The following is a 17,552-nucleotide window of genomic DNA, read 5'->3' on the forward strand; positions in this document are numbered from 1 at the left end:
AAAAGAATGTAATAAAATATTTGTCTATCACGCAATTTGTTCATCAAGTATTCTATAAGAATAGAGTTGAAAGAATATTATTTTGTGAACTCACTGGTGCTGACAAGATGTTTGACAGGGTACTACTGAGGCATGGCTAATAAAAAAAATATGGGAATTAAGGTTGGGAGAGAACAAAGCTGTTACCTATAATCACTAAAGTGACGAGAGTAAATAAATAGAAATTGGTGAAATCAATTGCATGGAAATGACTCATGATGAGTTTCCTGGGAAACTGAATAAATTAATCCCTAGAAGTAGGAACCACATGCTGGCTGGTAAAAAGATGACTGGCAATTCCTGGAAATAAAGTAGCTTAGGCAGCAGGAGCTTGGGAATAGAACTCCTGAATTCAAATTTCACAGAGCCACTGAGCATAACATTTGGACAAGGGATACAGCAGGAGGAAATCGGCTTAGTAGGGGCAGGATCTACAAGAGAGATAATGGTAATTTGGTAGAGAGAGGCTGCTTTTGCAGGGAAATGAAGACCCAGAATCACTGTTGCTGGGATAGAGACGTTTACCTTGATCCCGATAAATTCAGAATGTTACAAAAGACTTGAATCTGGCCTTTGTAGCCCAACACTGCTTTCAATCTCATAGACAGAGCTTTGGGTGAAGTAGAAAAATAATAGCTTTATTGCTTTGCAAAGAGGGCCACAGCCAGCTAATGCCCTCAAAACTGTGTGTCTGACTGCAGGCGGGGGAGGGTTGCAAGGCGTTTTGTAGTCAAGGAGCAAGGTGGCTGAAAAGGCTCAGGGTGCCTGCATATCCCTCATTCCTTCAGTCCAGAGATCATCTGGCATCAGGTGATGATGAGACAAACTGTCTCTGGAATGAAGAGTGCTTCATCAAGTAGGTGACATCTTCCATTTGATGAGGTTTTTAACTCTGCAGAAGAGTTCAATGATATTGTTCTGTGTATCCCTCCAGGAGGGGATTCACAGAGCAGGACTTTGCCCCAAGGCTGCACTATTGTTTCTTGGCTTCTCCTCCCCTGTTTCCGCATTTCCCCTCCCTTTCCTGACTAGCAACTGTTTGAACTTGCTCCCTGAACTCAAAGAAAGGGACACAGAAAGACTTTTGTGCCCAGAACCCCCGAGGGTCCTCCTTGGTTTTAGGGATATGAACTGGCTGTTTCCAGAGCAGCCTTTGTATGGGACTGCACCAATTTCTGGAGAAATAATGATATAATTTTTACACTTTGATTCTTACATATTTAAGGATATAAAGCAGTAGCATACTTAATTCAGCACCAGTTGTGATATTACAAATGTACTCTTTTCAACACTGTAATTTCTAGTTATGTGTTAGTATATCACTGTAAGTGGCTCAGTCGTGTCTAACTCTTTGCAACTCCATGGACTGTAGCCCATCAGGCTCCTCTGTCCTTGAAATTCTTCAAGCAAGAATAGTGGAGTGGGTTGCCATGCCCTCCTCCAGGGGATCTTCCCCATCCAGGGGTTGAACTGGGTCTCTCACATTGCAGGCATATTCTTTACCGTCTGAGCCACCAGGCAAGCCCTATTACATCACTTTATTGCTGTGTAATTGTTGTTGAATATATCCCTGATTGTTTTTTAAAAAGAGGCTTGCTTTTTAACTAGAAAATTTCCAGTGGTCAGAGAAACACTTTCACATCTGAAATATGCAGCTGATTTCTAATCATCAGAGACTGCCGTAAGCCAAATAGGGGAACTGCATGTGGGGATAACTTGAATTATTACATTTTCAAAAATTATGGATGCTATAGACAAAATAAGACTGTGTTCACAGGGGAGCAACGTGACATTACTATTTAAGTTTCTGTCAACAGATGCCAAATTAAATTTTTTGTTTTCTTTCATTATTTTTTTCCCTTTAGATTTCCCAGTAACAGTTTAAGAACCCTGAAAATCTCCCAAGCATTCTGATAGCAGTAATGATGGAGATGATAATGGGGAAGAGAAGAAGAGAGAGAGACGGATGAATAGCAGAGAGAATGAGACCACGTGGCAGAACTGAAAACGCATTAAAATGAAGCTTAGAAGTTAGGTGTTCTGTTGTTAGCCTTAATATTAACTTTTTTTTTGAGATCTGCTGCTACTGCTAAGTCACTTCAGTTGTGTCTGACTCTGTGTGACCCCATAGATGGCAGCCCACCAGGCTCCCCCATCCCTGGGATTCTCCAGGCAAGAACACTGGAGTGGGCTGCCATTTCCTTCTCCAGCGCATGAAAATGAAAAGTAAAAGGGAAGTCGCTCAGTCGTGTAAGACTCTTCGCAACCCCATGGACTACAGTCCACCAGACTCCTCCATCCATGGGATTTTTCAAGCTAGAAACAAATAATTCTAGTTCTCAAGTTTTACATCTATGCAATAAGTAAGATCGACTTGGGGATCTATACAGTGATTTGTGTCTTATATTTAATGCATCTTAGGAAGAGAGTAGAGCATTTTCATATCCTTAAAGAAATGTCATCTTTTGCCAGTCTGATTCTCTTTGAGCTTCTCTTTTCTCTTATGCTAAAAGGACCTTAAATGTAATGAGTGAATTCCTCACAGATCCATTTGAAGGTATAATGAAATAAGGCATGGGAAGTTTCTTTAGATTCCTTGGCTCTGGACAAAGATAAGTACTTATTTTTAAGTTTGGCTCATTTACAAGTTGTATTTTTATATATTTATAAAGCATAGAAAGTAACTATAAAAAAAATCAAATTTCATGGTGAGGTGCAACCAAAACAGACATATGGGCAGCTCTAGAAGCTCATTTTCAGCTGCTTTGAGTTTGAGACTTGGGAAGGCATCAAGATGAAACCCATGCCTTCTGAACATAAACCCTTCCAGAGCTGCCCATATATCTGTTTTGGTGGGGCTAGGAGAAGGCGATGGCATCCCACTCCAGTACTCTTGCCTGGAAAATCCCATAGACAGAAAAGCCTGGTAGGCTACAGTCCATGGGATCGCGAAGAGTCGGACACGACTGAGCGACCTCACTTTCACTTTTCATTTTCATGTATTGGAGAAGGCGATGGCAACCCACTCCAGTGTTCTTGCCTGGAGAATCCCAGGGATGGCGGAGCCTGGTGGGCTGTCATCTGTGGGGTCACACAGAGTCGAACACGACTGAAGTGACTTAGCAGCAGCAGTGGTAAAGAACATACCTGTCAATATGGTAGACATAAAAGACATGAGTTCAGCCTCTGACTCAGGAAGATCCCCTGGAGGAGCACATGGCAACCCACTCCAGTATCCTTTCCTGGGGAGTCACATGGACAGAGGAGCCTGGCCAGCTAGAGTCCATAGGGCTGCAGATAGTCAGAAATGACTGAAGCGACTTAGCACACATGTATGTACCTAGCTTGAGTGATAACCTCCTTACATATACATTGGAGAAATTACACAAGAAACTGGTTGTTGAAATGTTAAATTCAGAAACTTTTGTCGCCCAAAATGGGGTAAATCAATTTTAGTTATTGAAAGCTCATAGACATTCTATTTTCAAGCTTACAAGTTTAAACTAGTCCTTTATTTACTTTTTTTAAAATGTGAACCAAATCATGTGAACTAAATTATTTCCTTACTTTCTTAATTCTGTACTTCTGCAGAAATAGACACAGAAAATTGCTCATGAGTGAATTCAGCTCTCCTCTGCTTCTGAGATTTATAGCCAGAGAAAGTTATGATTTCAAACTATGGACTTCCAGGAAATTACCACATTAACACACTTAAAATTCTGAAGATATTAGTTAAGGACTTGGACACACTTAGAATTTCAAAGCTCATTCACAAGGGAATATTGATCTCTCATTTTAATTGCTCAAATAGACAAGAGAACAAAATTAGAAAAGCAACAGATAACAAACCACCATATTATTTTTGGATTAAGGGGTTTATTACATTTAATTCATGTGAATTTCATTTGGAGGAGAAAATTCTATCGCAAATGCTGGCATTAGACTTTAAATTTGGGCTTTTGTTCAACTTACTGCTGGCAATAAATTTTTAAAAGGTTAAAAAGCAGTTGATAAATGATAAAAGTAAACTACAAAATTATAAATAAAAAGAACCTCATGTGACTGTAAACTAATTGATATTATTCATAACAATTTAAACATCAAAGAAAAAACCACAATGGAAATTGAAAATATTTTAAAATGCATGATAATGATGGTACAACCCAGTAAAAATGTAAAGATATAGGTGTGTAGAAGGAAAATTTTAGATTTTAATGCATACGTGATAGTTCATATCCTTGTACCTGGGGCCTGGCTCAGATGTAAAGAATCTGCCTGCAATGCAAGAGACCTGGGTTTGATTCCTGGGTGGAGAAGATGCCCTGGAGAAGGGGATAGCTACTCACTCCAGTATTCTTGCCTAGAGAATTCCATGGACAGAGGAGCCTGGCAAGCTACAGTCCATAAGGTTGCAAAGAGTCAGACATGACTGAGCAATTAACACTTTCACAATTCAAGAAAACTTGAAACTTTAGTACTTTATACTGAGGAAGTTAGGCAAAATAGCAATTTATGCCAAAAGTAAATTTAAGATAGAAATTACAACAATAAGAACAGAAATCAATGAAATAGAAGTCAAACATAAAACAGAGAAAACTAAGGTCAAAATTTAGATTTTGAGAAAATCAACAAAATCAATTACTTCATTTTTTGAAAGAAATGTCATGTGAAAAAAGAAATGACCAATAGCTTCATAGAATTTACATAATTATTTAAGAAGCTACTCCTTTTCCTATATTCTAAAGCACAATTTTTTTTTCATTTTCTCCAGCAATTGAGGTAAATATCTTAGCCTTCCTCATTGTATCTGTTTTACAAACATTTCTTCAAAATAGCCCTCTTGTCAAACTTGAGTAATCAAATAATGAATAAGGAGCAGAACTACTCTTGAACAAGGTGAAAAATTAATAAATTTGTTTTTAAAAGGTGCAGAATCTTAGTTCATATCCTGTGCAACAATCAAAGAGGCTTTTAGCTTCATTCTCTCCCAGTTTATTTTCATCTCTAATTATACATTTGTATTACAGTGAATGATAAATGAGACTTCCCCGACATTTGGATCCTGGTCAACTCAGCTCCGATCTTGTACTGATTATTGCTGTACACAGTAGGCTTCCAGGAGAAGATTATTTTCTTAAGGGAAAAAGCTGAATTATTTGTCAGTATCATAGAACTCGATGACTTCAAAATATATGTGCTCTTTACTATAGAAATATTGATTTGCAATATTTAGTCTGTGTGATTCTGCATTCCTTAGATATGACACAATTATTTGATATAAGAAGTGTTGTCCATAGTTTATAGCACTTTTCAACTGCATCCACTTCTAGAAACTGTTAATCAAATTAGCCATAGTCTAATTAATTATTTTATTTTTGAGAATAAAAGTTTTCTTAAAATGTTTTCATTTCTCCTTTATTTTTGAGGGATATCTTGAACTGAAGTAAAATCCTAGGTTGACTTAAAAAATTTAAATCCTTAACTTGCTGTTTGAGAATATCTGTTAGGCTTTTTATGTCCATATCTCTTAAAATTTCTCATATAGCTATCAATTATATTCATATTTTTCTTAAAAAACTCACCTGTCCATCACTGTCATTTCAGTCTATGCCAACTAATTATAATATGTGTGTTTAAGGTGAATTTGTTCCTATTGATTGTTATTATTTGTTGGGGGGGAGGAATAACATTTAGATATTTTTGGTAATATTTTATTTCATTACAGACATTGTATATAAAAGAGCAGTGTATTTTGTAAATATATATATATATATATATATATATATATATATATAATTGCTTTCATACACTATGGTTAGAAAATTATATGATTGATACATTGTTGTTCAGCTGCTCAGTCATGTCTGACTGCTTGTGACCCAATGGACTATAGCACTCCAGGCTTCAGTGTCCTTCACTATCTCCCAGAGTTTGTTCAAACTCATATCCACTGAGTCGATGATTCCATCCAACCATCTCATCCTCTATCGTCCCCTTCTCCTTCTGCCCTCAATATTTCCCAACATCAGGGTCATTTATAAGGAGTCAGCTCTTCACATCAGGTGGGCCAGAGTACTGAGTTTCAGTTTTAGCATCAGTCCTTTCAATGAATATTCAGGGTTGATGTCCTTTAGGATTCATTGATTTGATCTCGTTGCTCTCAAAGGGACTCTCAAGAGTCTTCTCCAACACCAGTTCTTTGACCCAATACTCACATCTGTACATGACTACTGAAAAAAACAGCAACTTTGACTATATGGACCTTTATCAGCAAAGTGATGTCTCTGTTTTTTAATATGCTGTCTAGGTTTATCATAGCATTTCTTCCAATGAGCATATGTCTTTTAATTTCATGGCTGCAGTCACCATCCACAGTAATTTTGGAGCCCAAGAAAATAAAGTCTGTCACTGTTTCCATTTTTTTCCCCATCTGAGATACCAAGGGAACATTTCATGCAAAGATGGGCTCGATAAAGGACAGAAATGGTATGGACCTAACGGAAGCAGAAGATATTAAGAAGAGGGGGCAAGAATACACACAAGAACTGTACAAAAAAGATCTTCATGACCCAGATAATCATGATGGTGTGATCACTAATCTAGAGCCAGACATCTTGGAAAGTGAAGTCAGGTGGGCCTTGGAAAGCATCACTATGAACAAAGCTAGTGGAGGTGATGGAATTCCAGTGGAGCTGTTTCAAATCCTGAAAGATGATGCTGTGAAAGTTCTGCACTCAATATGCCAGCAATTTGGAAAACTCAGCAGTGGCCACAGGACTGGAAAAGGTCAGTTTTCATTCCAATCCCCAAAAAAGGCAATGCCAAAGAATGCTCAAACTACCACACAATTGCACTCATCTCACATGCTAGTAAACTAATGCTCAAAATTCTCCAAGCCAGGCTTCAGCAATACCTGAACCATGAACTCCCTAATGTTCAAGCTGGTTTTAGAAAAGGCAGAGGAACCAGAGATCAAATTGCCAACATCTGCTGGATCATGGAAAAAGCAAGGGAGTTCCAGAAAAACATCTATTTCTGCTTTATTGACTATGCCAAAGCCTTTGACTGTGTGGGTCACAATAAACTGTGGAAAATTCTGAAAGAGATGGGAATACCAGACCACCTAACCTGCCTCTTGAGAAATCTGTATGCAGGTCAGGAAGCAACAGTTAGAACTGGACATGGAACAACAGACTGGTTCCAAATAGGAAAAGGAGTATATCAAGGCTGTATATTGTCACCCTGCTTATTTAACTTCTATGCAGAGAAACGCTGAACTGGAAGAAACACAAGCTGGAATCAAGATTGCTGGGAGAAATATCAATAACCTCAGATATGCAGATGACACCACCCTTATGGCAGAAAGTGAAGAGGAGCTAAAAAGCCTCTTGATGAAAGTGAAAATGGAGAGTGACAAAGTTGGCTTAAAGCTCAACATTCAGAAAACGAAGATCATGGCATCCGGTCCCATCACTTGATGGGAAACAGATGGGGAAACAGCAGAAACAGTGTCAGACTTTATTTTGGGGGGGCTCCAAAATCACTGCAGATGGTGACTGCAGCCATGAAATTAAAAGATGCATACTCCTTGGAAGAAAAGTTATGAGCAACCTAGATACCATATTCAAAAGCAGAGACATTACTTTGCCGACTAAGGTCCGTCTAGTCAATGCTATGTTTTTTCCTGTGGTAATGTATGGATGTGAGAGTTGGACTGTGAAGAAGGCTGAGCACTGAAGAATTGATGCTTTTGAACTGTGGTGTTGGAGAAGACTCTTGAGAGTCCCTTGGACTGCAAGGAGATCCAACCAGTCCGTTCTGAAGGAGATCAACCCTGGGATTCCTTCGGAAGGAATGATGCTGAAGCTGAAACTCCAGTTCTTTGGCCACCTCATGAGAAGAGTTGACTCATTGGAAAAGACTCTGAGGGACTGGGGGCAGGAGGAGAAGGGGACGACCGAGGATGAGATGGCTGGATGGCATCATGGACTCGATGGACGTGAGTCTGAGTGAACTCCAGGAGATGGTGGTGAACAGGAAGGCCTGGCATGCTACAATTCATGGGGTCGCAAAGAGTCGGACACGACTGATCGACTGAACTGAACTGAACTGAACTGATTTGCCATGAAATGGTGGGATCGGATACCATGGTCTTAGTTTTTTGAATGTTGAGTTTTCAACTAGCCTTTTTACTCTTACCTTCATCAAGAGGCTCTTTAGTTCCTCTTTGCCTTCTCCCATTAGAATGGTGTCATCTGCATACATGAGGTTACTGATATTTCTCCAGGCAGTCCTAATTTCTCTTGATGTACTCTACATGCTAGTTAAATAAGCATGGTGACAGTATGTACTCCTTTCCCAATTTGGAACCAGTTCATTGTTCCACGTCTGGTTCTGACTGTTGCTTCTTGACCTTCATACAGGTTTCTCAGGAGGCAGATCAGGTGGTCTGGTGTTCCCACCTCTTTAAGAATTTTCCACAGTTTTGAAAGGTGGTTGTTGTATCACAACGCCGGGATTCTGGCCCCCGGAGGAGAAGAACTCAATCCAGGGCCAGAGATGAGGCTTGATCGCTCAGAACCTTTGTGTAATAAAGTTTTATTAAAGTATAAAGGGGATAGAGAAAGCTTCTGACATAAGCATCAGAAAGGAGTAGAAAGAGTACTCACTTGTTAGTATTAGCAATGAAGTTATATACTCTCCAATGAATCCAAAGAATGTCTGGAGGTTGTAAAGACCTCACCAGATCTACTGCCATAATTTACATTTTAAGATAACAAAATTAGCCAGGAGGTTTAATCCAGAGACTGTCCTCAGGCAGAATACATTGTTGTTATATAATCCTAAGGAATGTAGAGAAGAAAAAAAAGTTTGTCCTTTCTTCCTCCTTGAGAATTCCAGACCCCTCTCTCCTTGGGGTTTCCCTGGTGGCTCAGAGGTTAAAGTGTCTGCCTTCATTGTGGGAGACCTGGGTTCAACCCCTGGGTCAGTAAGATCCTCTGGAGAAGGAAATGGCAATCCACTCCAGTATTCTTGACTGGAGAATCCAATGGACGGAGAAGCCTAGTAAGTTACAGTTCACGGGGTTGCAAAGAGTGGGACATGACTGAGCGATTTCACCTCATCTCTCCTTGGGGACCCCTAGACTTCTTATTAACCTGCCTAGGAAATGACTCTCTCAGTTTGTTGTGATTTCACACAGTCAAAGGCTTTAGTGTAGTCAATGAAGCAGAAGTAGATATATTTCTGGAATTCTCTTGCTTTTCCTATGGTCCAAGAGATGTTGGCAATTTGATCTCTAGTTCCTCTGTCTTTTCTAAATCCAGCTTGAAAATCAGGTAATTCTCAGTTCATGTACTGTTGAAGCCTAGCTTGAAGGATTTTGAGCGTCACCTTGCTAGCATGTGAAATGAGTGCATATATACACATAAATATATGTACAAAAATATTTTGATGTAATGTTTTCCAGAGATTGTGAACCCTTTTTTCTTCATGTTAGAAAGGTAAAGGGCTTATCAATAAGCTTCCTCAAAAAATTAAATTAGTTAGGCAATGTCTTCAATTTAAATGTGGTTGATTGAACCTCTAGTTTGCCTACACTTAGACCAGATACACTGCCACTCCCTGATCTGAGCCATTATTATATTTTGTTTCAGATGGGAGATATATTGGCCAATAGTTTCAGAATGTTTTAGTTTATCTTTGAATTCATTTGAGTTTTGCCCATTATTTTACTGTATTTTACAGTTTTCAAATGTTCATTTTTATACATTCTCATACTCTGTCAAAATTCTTAAATTTATCATTAATTTCTCAAGAAAAATAGCCACAATTATTTGGTGTATATTTCTAATATGTCCATTATCTGTACCTCTTGTAGACATATTTGTCACTGCATGGCAAATAGATGGGGAAAGAGTGGAAACAGTGTCAGACTTTATTTTGGGGGGCCCCAAAATCACTGCAGATGATGATTGCAGCCATGAAATTAAAAGACACTCCTTGGAAGGAAAGGTATGACCAACCTAGACAGTATATAAAAACAGAGACATTACTTTGTCAACAAAGGTCCATCTAGGCTATGCTTTTTCCAGTAGTCGTGTATGGATGTGAGAGTTGGACTGTGAAGAAAGCTGAGCACCAAAGAATTGATGCTTTTGAACTGTGGTGTTGGAGAACACTCTTGAGAGTCCCTTGGACTGCAAGGAAATCCAACCAGTCCATTCTAAAGGAGATCAGTCCTGAGTGTTCATTGGAAGGACTGGTGCTGAAGCTGAAACTCCAATACTTTGGCCACCTGATGTGAAGAATTGACTCATTTGAAAAGACCCTGATGCTGGGAAAGATTGAGGGCAGGAGGAGAAGGGGACGACAGGATGAGATGGTTGGATGGCATCACCGACTCAATGGACATGGGTTTGGGTGGACTTCGGGAGTTGGTGATGGAGGCCTGGAGTGCTGCAGTCCATGGGGTTGCAAAGAGTTGGACACGACTGAGTGACTGAACTGAACTGTAGACTTTTTTGTACTCTGTGTTGCCTCTTGGTTTGTTCTTTTCTAGCCCTTTTGTAGCACTGATCATGTTTAATCAATTACTATAGGTAATTTGAGGCTCTCAATGGATCTATCTGCAGAGGAATTTACTTTGGATAAACCAAGCTGTTGTAAGAGTGCAACTCTGTCTATGGACAAACCACCCTGAACGTGTCCGATCTTGTCTGATTTGAAGTATCCAATCTGATGATGATAAAAGTTTTATTTGGTAAAGGGCTTCCCTTGTGTGTAAAGAATCCTGTGGACAGAGCAACCTTTTGGGCTATACTGGGATTCTCAAGGCAAGATTACTGGAGTCGGTTGCCATTCACGTCTTCCGTGGATCTTCCTGACCTAGGGATTAAACCAAGATCTCCTGCATTGTGGGCAGATTCTTTACCTGCTGAGCCACCAGGGAAGCCCTTCATCATGTTACCCTTCTACATATTAAATACAAAGGTGGTTAGTAAAAATATTTATTTTACAATGCATGCAAAGTCATTTAGAATAGATGAGAAATCTAGTGAAGACTATCACCAAAAATCTGTTCCAGTAAGTTGACTAGATGGAAAGGAAAATAGGATTAATGTCTTTCAAAATGCAAACTTCAAAATGATGGACATGAAGCCATTAGAAATGTTGTCCAAACCTATTTACCAAATTAATTAATAACCCCATTGCAAATCAATTCCCCAAATGTTCCTGGAATATACCAGACAATTTCTATCTCTGTGGTCAGAGAGAGAAAAATTTTATTTTTCCAAATTTTCTCTAATTCAATTCTATACTACTTCTGTTTTAGCTTTTCATAACAGCCTCCCTCATTTAGGAAAATTGTGAACAACAGTTTCTCTGTGAGACTGGGATGTTTGGCCAGATCTTGACTCCCTTTGAACTTTCATTGCCTCATGCTTAGGGGAAAAAAAAAAAAAAATGTATCACACAAAATTGACCTTCCTCTGAGTACTGTTTAAAATTCTGAAGAAATAATGACTTGAAAATCTCTTTGAACATTTATTTACCTCAACACAAAGATAATGCTCCTTTATTATTAGATTTGCCTCTTTTTCAAACTGTCTGACTGTGTATCATTTTCTGGAATCTATGTCTTGTTAAAAAGATTAGCACATGACTATAAAAAAGTAAAGAATATCCATTTTTGCTGACATAAGGGTTGTGATGATTCTCAGCCATATATAGTTTGAGCCATTGGAAAGCATAGAGATAAAAGCCCACACATCCTGAATCAAAATTCTTCCCAAGAAGAATAATTGGCTTCCTTCTTGCATGCTGTAAAGAAATGAATTTCATGGAAAAGTACTCACCAAGATTCACGAATCTGATCACTTTTACCAACCAACTTTGGATGAACTTAATGGAAGTTACTTTAGATTTATATTTAGCATTTTCTGAAAATATACTGCCACAAGTTAGATGTGTATTTTTGTTTTATGTACAAATCTAGCAGTATATCTAAATTTTATTCTTTCTCTCTGCATTCCATATATATCTGCTAACTTTTGTTCTTTTCTTTTCCTGTGAAGAGAGATCTAAGACCTCATGTGATTTAAATAATGAGGTTTTTATAGATTTTGAGGGACTTCCCTGGTGGCGCTCGTGGTAAAAAAACCCACTTGCCAGTGCAGGAGACGGAAGAGACATGGGTTCCATCCCTGAGTCGGGAAGATCCCCTGGACGAAGGAATGGCAGCCCCCTCCACTGTTCTTGCCTGGAGAATCCCATGGCCAGAGGAGCCTGGCAGGCTATAGTCGATAGGGTCACAAAGAATCGGACATGATTAAAGTGACTTAGCACACAGCACATAACTTTTGAGATGCTTATTCATACCAATTCATATAAAAAGGTTAAAAGAAATCTAAATAACAAATTTTTTATCTCAAATTCTTCAATCTTTATTATCCCAAAGTTTGCATTATAAAACAAATTAATCTTTTACATTTATAAATCCAATAAACAGTAAAAGAAACTCCTGATCAATAAATAATAATAATGATAACAATACTGTATATGGCTGCCAGAATAAGTGTATTTATTTATATGTATATTAGTTGCTCAGGCATGTTTGACTCTTTGTGACCCTGTGGACTGTAGCCCACCAGGTTCCTTTGTTTATTTACTTAAGGTAATTAAATAATGTTGAATTATGAAATATATTTAATAACTGGGTGATTTCCATCACCAGTGCAGCTATATGATTAAAGTTTAAGTCTATTACTTACTTTTACATTATGCAAGAACCAATTTCTAAGTGAGGCTGGGTGGTCTACAGATGGGTGAAAAAGACTTTGGGACCACAAAAAGGGTTGTTTCTTATGAGATTTAAGAATTGACATTTTTCAAAAATATCTGTATATTCTATAAGTTAATGTCTAGAAGCTAGATCCACAGATTGGCCAAAAATCAAGATAGGTTGAGTGGTAGGATCTTGATCCATAGGCCAAGGTAGGGGAACCCCAGACTCCACAACCCAGGGGTCTGAAGCCACGGGATCCACAACCCAGTAAGTAGCAGCCTTTGGATCCAGGGTTCAGGGAGCAGTCCTTGCTGGACCTAAAGCCCAGAGACCCTGGGTGAGTTGTCCAGCAGGGACTGAAGAATGTGGAGGTCCTTGGATGGTAGCAGGATATCTGGCAGGGATTGGACACACATGAGATGTCTGGGTCCTGATGGGCTCACAGCAGATCTCCTGGCTGTAGAGAGAGGAGTCCAGCTGGCAGGAGCTGGGAGAGCAGAAGTCAGTGCTGTAGACCAGGTTGCTGGGGAAGGAGGAGCCTGAGTAGTGCAGGTGGTCCCCCGGGAGCAGGAGAAGTTTCCAGAGCAGTAGTCATAGGACGCATTGACAGGAGATGCAAGGACAATTTCTACCTCCTGGACTGTGGCATTTACACTCTCTTAGCAATAGGTATTAACAACTACAAGGTCATCACTTCCACATTTCTACTCCCTCATTTGCATGATCTCTCAATCATCATTTCTGTAAGTGCAGCTGGCTAGTTTCCTACACATTGTACTTAATGTGTGAAAAAAGTGAAAGTGAAGTCGCTCAGTCGAGTCTGACTCTTTGCGACCCCATAGACTGTAGCCCGCCAGTCTCCTCTGTCCATGGGATTCTCCAGGCAAGAATACTGGAGTGGGGTGCTATTTCCTTCTCTAGTACTTATGTGTGCTGTAATAATTCTCATTATAACACAAACCCAGTAAACTACTCATGTCACAAAGGTATGTCCCTTTTGTATTCATGACCACCCCACTGTGGTCAGGAATGTTCCTTCATTTCTTCCTGGTATATGCTGCATGTGTATCTGAGTCTGGTTTTGCTGGAATATGCAGTCCTTCTAAGGGTGAAGATTGAAATGATACCATCTTTCATTTTTATTTGGTCAGAGGCATAGCCTTGGCCTTCAAAACAGCCTTCTAAACATTGAACCTGCTTGTGACATTCATTTATTTTCTCCAAGATTAATTTCCAAGTATTAAAATTAATGTAGAGACCGCGCAGCCAATACAAAAGGCCCAACCCTGTTACAAATTGACTGAAGGAGTAACAGGAACAAAGGGAAGCCTAGGCGAGCATTTGGAAGACACAAGACCAATCAATAGAACACTCACAAATGGAGACCAATCTGAGCCTCTCAGAGGAAACTCAGGTGATGACTCTACTGAGGGGGTGTGTGTGTATGTGTGTTAGTCACTCTGTCATGTCTGACTCTTTGCGACCCCATGGACTGTAGCCCACCAGGCTCCTCTGTCCATGGGCTGCTCCAGGCAAGAATACTGGGGTGGGTTGCCACTCCCTTCTCCGTGGGATCTTCCAACCCAGGGACGGAATTCGGGTCTCCTGTGAATTCTTTACCATCTGAAGCCCTCTGTTGAGGTGAGTAGAAGTAAATGACAGAGGACAGAATGAGACATTCCGGTTTCTCCTCTACCTGATTTTAAACCTACGATTTGCTGAATAAATATTATGCAAATCAAAAGAGTTTCAAATGGATTAACTTTATGAATTTTGAGATATTTTTTGCCTTTTTGCTATCTGCATTTACAGTACAACCAGATATGTTGCTCTTCTAGAAAAGCCCCAGTTAGACACTGCAGCCCCATCATGTAGGTGACTACATTTCCTCCTTATTAAACATCCTCTTTCTTCCTTAGACCACTTTCTTACTGTTATTTCTTTAGTGCAGGATACCTGAATGTATCTTTCATGTTATCTCTCTAAAAGCACTAAAGGGGAATTCCCTGGCAGTCCAGTGGTTGAGACACCACGCTTCCACCGTAGGGTCACAGGTTGATACCTGGTCAGAGAACTAAGACGCCATATACCATATGGCCAAAAAAAGAAAAAGAAAAACTAAACACTAAAGCACTTTCTTCAGGTGCAAAGTTTCCCTGGTGACTCAGATGGTAAAGAATCTGCCCGCAGTGCAGGAGACCTGGCTTGGATCCCTGGGTTGGGAAGAGCCCCTAGAGAAGGGAATGGCGACGCACTCCAATATTCTTGCCTGGAGAATTCGATGGACAGAGGAACTTAGCTGGCTACAGTCCAAGGAGTCATAAAGAGTTGGATGCGACTAACACGTTTAGTTGCTGAGCTTCTTTGGTGGCTCAGATGGTAAAGAAACTGCGTGCAATGTGGGACAACCAGGTTCAATCCCAGGATTGGGAAGATCCCCTGCAGAAGGAATGCACAACCCATTTCATCATTCTTGCCTGGGAAATTCCATGGACAGGGGAGCCTTGTGGGCTGCAGTTCATGGGATCGCAAAGAGTCAGAATGATTGAAGCAACTAACACATACACACACAGACAGTAAAGGACTTTCTTCAGGTAGATACAAAGAAAATATTCCTAGAGAGCAACATGGAATGTAAGAAGAAATGTGAATATATAGATAAACACAGACTACATTTAAGTAAAAACTTTATAAATCATTAATTGAAAAGATTTTTGGTTTTAAAATATATACAGTATTAAAATACCTGAGGACAACAATACCAAAAAAGAGAACAATTGGATTTAAGGTTTTGCAAGGTTTTAGCATTATTGTGGAAATTGTAAAATAATAATTTATATTAACAAGAAGTAAATCAGGAATGTACATTGAAATTTCTAAAAGAAAACTAAAATCAGTAAAACACCACAGATATTACATTAAAAATGGGAAATGATAATATTAAAAGTTTTGCTAAACAAAAAAGGAAAAAAAATTAATCTAAAAGATTAAATATTTTAAAATTCCAAATTTTTAGATATACATTTTTATATGTGTATATATACATATGTGCATGCTCAGCCACTCAGTCCTGTTAGATTCTTTGTGACCACATGGACTGCAGCCCTCCAGGCTCTGGGTCCATGGAATTTTTCTAGGCATGAATACTGGAATAGGTTGCCATTGCCTGAGCTTAGTCATTCAATCATGTCCAGTTCTTTGCAACCCCATGGACTGTAGCCTACCAGACCTCTCTGTCCTTGAGGATTCTCCAGGCAAGAATACTGGGGTGGGTTGCCATGCCTTCCTCTAGGGGATCTTCCCAATCCAGGAATTGAACCCAGGTCTCCCGCATTGCAGGCGGATTCTTTATCTATTGAGCCACCAAGGAAGCCCAGCCATTCCCTACTCCGGGGGATCTTCCCAACCCAGGGATAGAACCCGTGTCTCCCACATCTCCTGCATTGGCAGGTGCATTCTTCACACTTTACCCCCTGGGACCATATATGCATATACACATATGCGTATATTTAGACATCTTTATCTATATATGTATATGACACATAAAAGGAAAAAGAGTCTAATACAAAGATTCAGATTCAATTTTAAAAGAGTACCACAATATTCTACTTTCAAGAATAATCAATAAAAATAAAAGCATACAGAAATTTTGAAAGAAATGATATGAATTACCTAAAAAAAACAAAAGGGAGCTATTAATTTATTAATCTCAGTCATAGAAACGTCACTAACGATAAAGAGGAATAATCATAATTTTTAAAAAGGTGTAAATCCTCCATGGGCATCATACTCAATGCTTAAGGATATGAAAAAGGAAGGCAAAAGCTAGTTAGGGTGTAGAACACTTGACCAACACAGGTAAGAGAACTGATCAAACGGTGGCTGCATTGCGCTCAAGTTCAACAAGCACAATCATTTGAAGTGCACAGGGAGTTTAACTGAAAATACTCCAATCATAAAGCAAACCTCCACCAACTCACATGATTATAATAACTCTTAGTAATGCTCTTGTCATCGAGGAAATAATTATAAGGCAGTGAAATACACTTGTAAATAATCTGTTTTGGTTCTTTGCAGCTGCTATTACAGATTATCGTGGAATGGATGCTTTATCAAAACATTGATTTCTTATGTTCTGGAGGTTAAGAAGTTCAAGTTCAAGGCACCATGAGATGTCTGAATGTCTGATGAGACCCTTTCCTTGATGGCCATCTTTTCACTGTAACCTCAGTAATAGAAGGACTGAGAGTTCTCTGGGGTTTCTTCTTTCAAGGGCACTAATCCTATTCAAAAGATTTCCATCTCTGATAACCACTGTGTTCAGAATTAGAAGTTAGCATTTGGATTTTGGGGTCAAATGACAATTCAAGACATTGTGTAATTCATGATTCAAAGAAAATATATCAATATGAACAATAGAAAATTCCTTGATCAGAATGCTTTTGAAGATAAAACACTAAAACTTAACAGGTTTTGGCTAATTTAGTTCTTTGAGGGTATTTTATATACTAAATGGGTATGTTTGAAAAGAAGAAAGGCTGAAAATCAAAAAGTTAGAATAAGGAATAACAAATCAAGACAAAAGAAAACAAAAAGAGGAAACAAACTAAAGGTAGAAATCAGTATAAGAGTAAAAAATTATTTGTATAGAATATAACCAGGTCCAGAGTTGGTTCTTCAAAATTAATAACAAGAGTAGCATTCAAATTGAAAAAGAAACATTATA

This window comes from Ovis aries, chromosome 1, assembly GCF_016772045.2.
Source record: "Ovis aries strain OAR_USU_Benz2616 breed Rambouillet chromosome 1, ARS-UI_Ramb_v3.0, whole genome shotgun sequence".
NCBI classification, from domain to species: Eukaryota; Metazoa; Chordata; class Mammalia; order Artiodactyla; family Bovidae; genus Ovis; species Ovis aries.